Here is a 7,714-nt window from a genome sequence, read left to right on the forward strand (position 1 = left end):
TGATATTCAGCTTTATTGTCAATGCACAAATTAAATACCAGTAGTCTAAAACAAAATGCCGTTTTACCATGTCCAAAAGGGCCTTCATGAAATGCGTTGCGAGACTGTTCATACACATTTTAATGGGCAAAGTTGAAGAGCTACTGTCCGTTATTGTTTGTGCAAATAATATGCTGATTCATGTTCCCTTGCATTTTGCAACTATGAGGTCCATGGTTAAGCTCAATCTTTTGACGCAATCTTTTGATTTTCACCCAGCCTAGTCCATGGTAGGCGCCCGATAGAAATATTGTTTAATTTTGCGATTGAGATATCCACGCACTGGCGCCCCCCCTGCGACGTGTTCGCCCCCCGGTTTTAGAGCTATTCTAAATGTAAAAATGCATAGAGGGAGTTATGACAAAACGGTGACTGTTAACAAACTATAAGCTATATAAGGTAGGCCCTATGCTAGGCCTATTACACAACACAATTTGTCACTAGGCTATGCTGGCGACCCAAATAAAATCTCCTTTGGAACCAATGGCTTACACCTTACAGTAGGGTCATTCCGTGTCAAATCACCCAGTGGCTGGCAGGTCACCCTCTCCCAAAAAATCTGAAAAACATCACAGGTGTTTGTACCTGTGCATAAATCTTAAATAGTATATCTGTATCACTAATGGTTCCAAAACTACAGCCCTTTGAAGTTTCAAGTCATTTTAAGCATCGTGGTGAACAATTCTTTTTGTTCAACTTCCAACATTATTGGCTCTTTTGGTATTTCACACACATTAGTGAAACTATGTGAATAGAAGTAAATTTTCCTGTTGAATTAAACAATCCAATCAAATCAGGTGTATCTTGTGTAATTTCCCCTCTGCAAAGCTCTGAAAATGGCTATAAATTCATTATGTGAAAAAACATCACCACCTTTGAGGGCTTGTCATTCAAAAAGTATGTGACACAAATTCATCAGATTTTTTTCCCACTCATGTATGGATTATAAGGTCATATCCATGCATTAACTTTGGTTGTTAACATTATCATATTGTCAGAGCATTTTTATTAAATTGGGCTTGATTTTCAAAAAGCCTGTTTTCATCTTCTCATTTCACCATGTGGACAGTTAACAGGATTTATTTTAATTTTACCATATATCATTCTGTATGTGAGGATCATCTGCCCAAAATTTCGGCTTGTTGCTGAGTTTCTTCATTGAGAAGATTCTTTTACAAATATTGTCTATAAATCCACTGAATTTGTACTTTATCTGCAGTACCACTTTGCACCACGTGTGTTGCTCTTTTAATACAATGGAAGTCAATGGAAGAGTAAGAGAGTCACTTGTTTGCTGCACATATCCAATCTCTACACATAACTTAATTTTTTAGACCCCCCCCCCCCCCATGGATGAAATTCTACGAAACTTGGCATACCCCCAGAGAATGTCAGGTTAATCATACACATAAAATTTGGTGCAGTTCTGAACGTCTTTACTGAAGAGAGGGGCGATTAAAGCAGAATGATATTGCATTTTCATTTTTTACCGGGGGGGTGCAAATCACAAATGAGTGATTATGGGCTAGGTTGATGTGGGCCCCTGAGACCAACATACCATAAAACAATTTTCATCCTCGGTGCCACGGTTCAGGTAGTTATTTAGGAAAAACTGCATTTTTTGGGTTTCGGGGGGCCCAGCGCGGAGGGGGAGTGGCCCCCGGGGACCAAACGAAATTTTTCTGTAAAAGTCTAGTGGGGCTACATTACCACATTACCACATTACAATACCAAATTTTATGTGCCCCGGTGTTTCGGTGCCCCGGGTATCATTGACCAAAATTTCAGGAAGTTGATGACGGTGAAAAAAAAGAAAAGAAAGAAAAAAAAAAAAAAAACTTTGACAATCCCTATATGACCGCTTAGCTAGCTTCGCTAGCGGCGGTCATAATAACACCTAATTTTGAGTGTATCAAAAACTACAACACAGAATAGCCATGCATGTATTTTGTATTCTGAATATATCTGCCTATTTAATATTCCTTCATCAGCACACTGACTGTTGATTAAGCATGCAATATTTGAGAGCAACAGCTTTTCTCTGCCTACGAAATATGCCATTACTGTAACCTGCAAAAAGTCAAGAGATCAACTATGCTGCTATCAGAGATGCACTCAAAACGTCAAGTCACTTGTCAAGTGTACAAAGTGGAGACAAATCTTTACCATTGTCAATGCACGCACAAAATTGCTTATAATATTGCATTGTGTAATGATGTTGATAAGGAAGGATCATGATGACTGTTTTAGTTGGTTTTTAACTAACTGCGTACCGTGTAAGCCTTAAATGGTGTTGTGTTGACGCCAAGGGCAGAAAAAAATACACACCTATAACATTTAATGCAAAATACGAAGCCATTTTCTTCGATCCAATCCAAAATACAAATTGAAAAAATATTTACTATTTTGTATTTGAAATATGTATTTTAAATACATGTATCATAAATACTGCTCATCCCTGCCTCTTTGTTTATGCCATTGAAAAGGTTCATAAAGTCATTTAGGTTAGTCAATCTATCTATAAAGCAAGAAGCGTCTGTGTGTCTGTGTGTGTGTGTGTGTGTGTGTGTGTCTGTGGCATGCATATCTCGCTGACCGTTTGTCAGACTGATTACAAACTTGGCAGGTGTCTTGCTACAGGCATGAGTAAGTGCACTGCCGAATTTGACGTTTTTTGAATAAGAAATGCAAAAGATATCGTTAAATAGCCTATATCGGTAAAAGAAGCACGCATTGGCTTTTGCCGCTAGCCACTCCCCCTCCCACACACCACTGTACTGTAAGCTACCAGTGAGGATAGAAGCAGGGCTTTGGCAGAATTGGATCAGTGTAGGTTACACGGGTAAAAACTTAAGCGAGTGCAAGATAACTCCACGGATTTTGCAACAACACGCCAACATGCCAACACACACAGGTAGGCTTTATGCAGTGGCTCTTCAAAATGACGTAAAAAATTGTGTGCAATAAGTGGACACTTCGAATAGCCCAGGCTACTTTGGACTGTCTTAAGCACATGACAATTCAAACTGCAAGGTCCTAAATTGAAACGAGCGATAATGGTCCTGAATCAAAGAACGTCCCAGAATGCCACACATGCAAAGCATAACCAGCGACAAGCAACGAGTGGCAGACAGAGTGTGATGTCACTTATAGGCCACCAGAGACTGTTTTTGAGTCACACCGTTGCAAATTCCATATGATGCATCATTCCACAAAATGGTTTGTTTTCTCTATCATCAAGTTATTCAATAGGCTAATAGCCTTGACTCAAAACAGCTGTTAGGATTATGTCATTTTGATTTGTAAAAAATGTCACATGCAGCCATGCTTAAATTCTGCTCACTTCACATTTATTATATTATTATATTATCTGTAGGCCTATATTCATTATTGAATGCTTACCTGGAATTATGTTTTTCCCGATCATCCTATTTTTAAAGCAGGCCTACCTGCAGGCATGTAATTGGGCTACAGGAATAGCATGTTTGAACGGGCACTGCACTAGTAATGATAAATGACAAAATGATGTGTGTCGGGCAATATTCTGGATATTATCTATTATTATGCTGTATGTAGGCATTTCAAATTTATTTGAAATCCATTATTTTTAACTAGTGTTAATATACCATATTGCATGTGCCAAATATCATAGCCACATATAAACATTGCATAAATATAAAATGTGAAGATATTTTTGTGCATTCTATTCTATTCTATTCTAAATGTTTTAAACCAATATGTGCTCTAATGTGCTACGTCTTAGCTCTTACAAGGTTTGAACATGTTTTTGGTGATTATTTTAAGGTGAGGAGAACTTGTGGAATGATCAGCCTCTCCTCTCACTCAGCTTTCCTCTGTTACGCCATCTTGTGGTCAAATATATATAATGTAACTGTGTAACTGACATACAGAGCACATTACAGTAAATGAGAATTCTGGTGAGTTTTCATAGATCTCAGTTTCTCGTGGTCACCGATTACTGTCAGTACGAAGGAAAAAAAAAACTAACTAAACTAAACAATTGGTAACTAACCCAGCTCCTTTAAAATAATCAACATAAACATAATTTCCCTTTGATAGTTGATAAATATGGTTATGTATATGTATGTATGTTATGTATGTTTGTATGTATATGTATGTATGTTATGGGAGTTTTTCCTTGCCCCTGTTGCTCTTGGGTGATCCTTGTTGGTGCCCCCCCCCCCCCATCCCAATCCTCCCCCACCTTTCTTATGCAGCCCTTGCCACTTAATATATTAAACCCCTCTTCTACTGCACTTTTTACCCCCCCCCCCCCATAAATGCACAAATAGGCTGACACCAGACATAATTTCACTGCATTTCTTACTTCCAGTAACTATGCATGTGACAATAAACTTCCTTGTATCCTTGTATCCTTATGAAAGAAATCCTTATTAACATATAAAGCACTAAATATAGCCATTTAATGGATGGATGCATGGATAGTATTTCGACTTTAACTGTTCCATTGCTAGAGCAGCAGAACATCTTGTGTGTGTGTGTGTGTGTGTGTGTGTGTGTGTGTGTGTGTGCGTGTGAGCGTGCATGTGTGTGTGTGTGTGTGTGTGTGTGTGTGTGTTTGCTATGCACTTATGCATCCCATGCCTTAAGTTGTCTTTGCAGGTTATCTAATTTAACACATTTCCCCAGTTTAATGAACAGGTGGTAGCAGGCAGGGGCGTAGCAAGCGTGGGGGATGTGGGTGTTATAACGTACACACTTTTGCTGGAACACGATTCTATCCCCCCCACTTTTTGTCAGATTAAAATGAAAGTAAAACATGGAAATAGACGCTCCCGTACAGAGTTGGAACCGTACCGCGGACTGAAAACAAAAATAAACTAGGCTAAAAGTTTCCCCAATCAAAACGTATAAATGTGGTGTCATTAACTATATAGACATATCCCAGTCAGCACACATATGTCTCCAAGACACTTGGAAAAGATCAGCTTAATTACATCGCGTTCCATTTAGAACGTCTTATTTGGCCTGATCTTCCAAACGTCGGCGGCATTTCACTGTCATATGTGTCGTAGTGCTACATCTACTGGAGATCTTATTGTCTTAAATACGATCGCGTTCCAAGTAGAACATCTTAGTTTGATCTTACAAACGGCGGCGTCAAGACAAATTTGAGTTCTACATCTGAGAACTAAGATTTCCAGCATGTAGAACTCAAATAGAACGCTTATGAGCGCTCATGCAATGTGTGCTTCCCTGCAGCAAGTGAAACTGGAGGTAACGTGGGCTAGAAGCAAGCAACGATAGTTTAAACAACAACGTGGCTTCCTGTAACTATCAATGGAAAAAACATAGAAACTGCTAATCATAATATTTAAATTGACATTAATTAAACTGGCTATATGCAACACAATGTATTTATATTCCCTTTGCATAATGGGTGGACTTCAAACGTTTTTGAATTTGAGCTTACAGTTCTGTCACTATTCTGTGTCCTTTACGTTTATTTAATAGGTATTAGTGATACCTCGAAATTAGGCTGTTATCTGTGAGGCAATTTATTGTAGCCTGCTAACCCACATGCACAAAACATAATTTCTGAAATGATTTCTTTATTTATAACATGAGATATGTCTCCATGTAGGGTAGTGTCAAATAGTGAAGTGATAGCAGGTAGATCATGTAGGCCTACATGTCACATGAGCCACACATAGGCACTGCTTCTTCTGTCCCTCCCAAACTGCATTACAATGGTGTGTTTAGCAATCAGAATCTCACTTTTTTTTTTTTTTTTGGGGGGGGTGGAGAAACTCCCGGACACCAATATAGTCCGCACCCCTCAGAAAATACTTACAACGTCCCTGTAGAGAGTTTATAATTTGGCCAGATTGTTTCATTTTCCTATCCCACAACCCCCACACTTTTAAAAAGCTTGATACGCCTCTGGTAGCAGGGGCATAGCACAAGATCCTTGGCCCCTGCAAAGGCAGTCCTGATCCCCCATGTTCCTCAATATCCCCCCCCCCCCCAAAAAAAAAAAATTCAATAAATAATAATAGTGATCGGGCCTCTATACACATGAATCTCTAGGCCTAGATGTTGCCACTAACTTTACATTTCATCTGAAATGCAATATGAAATTTAATTAGGAAATGAAAATATCCAGGCAAAATAAAATATATTCCAGACCCTCTCTCCCCTTGGGCCCCTATAATCAGTAGTGGTTTTACCCCCAATCCCATGCCCCTGGGTGGCAGTCTGGTGTTATTCTTGACTCATTAAAGTAATTAACAGAATATAATACCTACACTAATGTCTGGTAAGGCCTGTTGACCAAGTCAGTGATTTCCCCATTGAGAAAGATCACAACACACTGTTTTCATCCAGCTGAATGGCATCACTGTTTCCATAACTTGGATCTACTCGAAAGTAGAGCTGATTTAATCCTGTGCATATTTTTTTTAACAAGACTTCAGACATGCAACATAAACAGTGCAAACCACAGTCACGTCCATAATTTATGAAGCTGTCTGATCAAATACCCTAGTCGTACTTTAAACAACCACTAGGGGATGCTGTGACTCTACTGATGGCACTTCACATTAAAACGGTAATGATTCCTTTCATGATTCCAAAATGTAGAAAAATAATTAAATTGATGTTTTTAAAATGTTGATTATGAGGAAAACATAATAAGTGTTTTCCACCGGTTTCTCTTTCAAACAAATAAAATAAATAATAAATAAATAAATAAATAAATAAGAAAAATGCTTCCATTTTACATTTCCACATTGATTATGTGCTATTACTGTAAGGGCTGTTCCAATGACACGTTCATTACACTTGGACAATAATAGTACTAGTAATGATGACAATAATTAACATAAGCAATGATAAGTTGCATGTCTTGTAAACAAACTTAGGCTAATGTAGGCTACCCTAACAGATTTAGCCTAAAATTACCCTAACACGTAGCCTACAGTAGGCTACACACTGTCATCAGGAACATCAGGAAAACAAAGAACACAACTTCAAATCTTTGTTCTTACAGTTTTTCTCAGTCACATTGGTGCATTTCTTAGATCAGAGTTGAAATTCTCAAAACTACAAGTTCCACCATCTTCTTACATTGAACAAACAGCAAATGCTTTTGCACTTCCATGCAGATCAGCTATGCCTTATTTGTCAAAATGCATTATGCAGTTTTGCTGTTGTATAGCCCTATCCCGACAAAACATAAAACATATTGGCCAATGTCATACAACTAATGTGTAGGCTAATCTTTTAAAGTTGAAATTTCCACAAAACAAGTATGCATTTTCAACCATTGTCAACAAATCCACATTAAAAATGCTTACACAGTAAACTGTTATATTGATATTACTAAGCATTTTGACTACCTTGTTTGCAAATAATCACACTTGATGGTACTAGCATATTACTGTAGTTTTTGAGACATTTAGAGCTCTCGCAGGTATTCCATTTTTTTTAATTTTTTTTTTAGAAATGCACTGTGAACATCAATGATGATCATTCAAGAAATGCACCAAAGTTACTAAGACAAAATTGTGTAAAAAAAGAAGAGGAAATTAGGCCAGTCTTGCCCTTTTGAGGCCCCCTAGTGGCCAAAAGCATGTCTGGAGTTCACAACCTCTGTCATCTCTCATTTTCCCCTCCTGCACTGAACCATGTA

The sequence above is a fragment of the Alosa pseudoharengus genome, unplaced genomic scaffold (genome assembly GCF_046254945.1).
Source record: "Alosa pseudoharengus isolate Yale_2024_CS ecotype anadromous, Long Island Sound unplaced genomic scaffold, YU_APseudo_1.1 YU_APseudo_1.1_scf_1, whole genome shotgun sequence".
Classification (NCBI taxonomy): Eukaryota; Metazoa; Chordata; class Actinopteri; order Clupeiformes; family Clupeidae; genus Alosa; species Alosa pseudoharengus.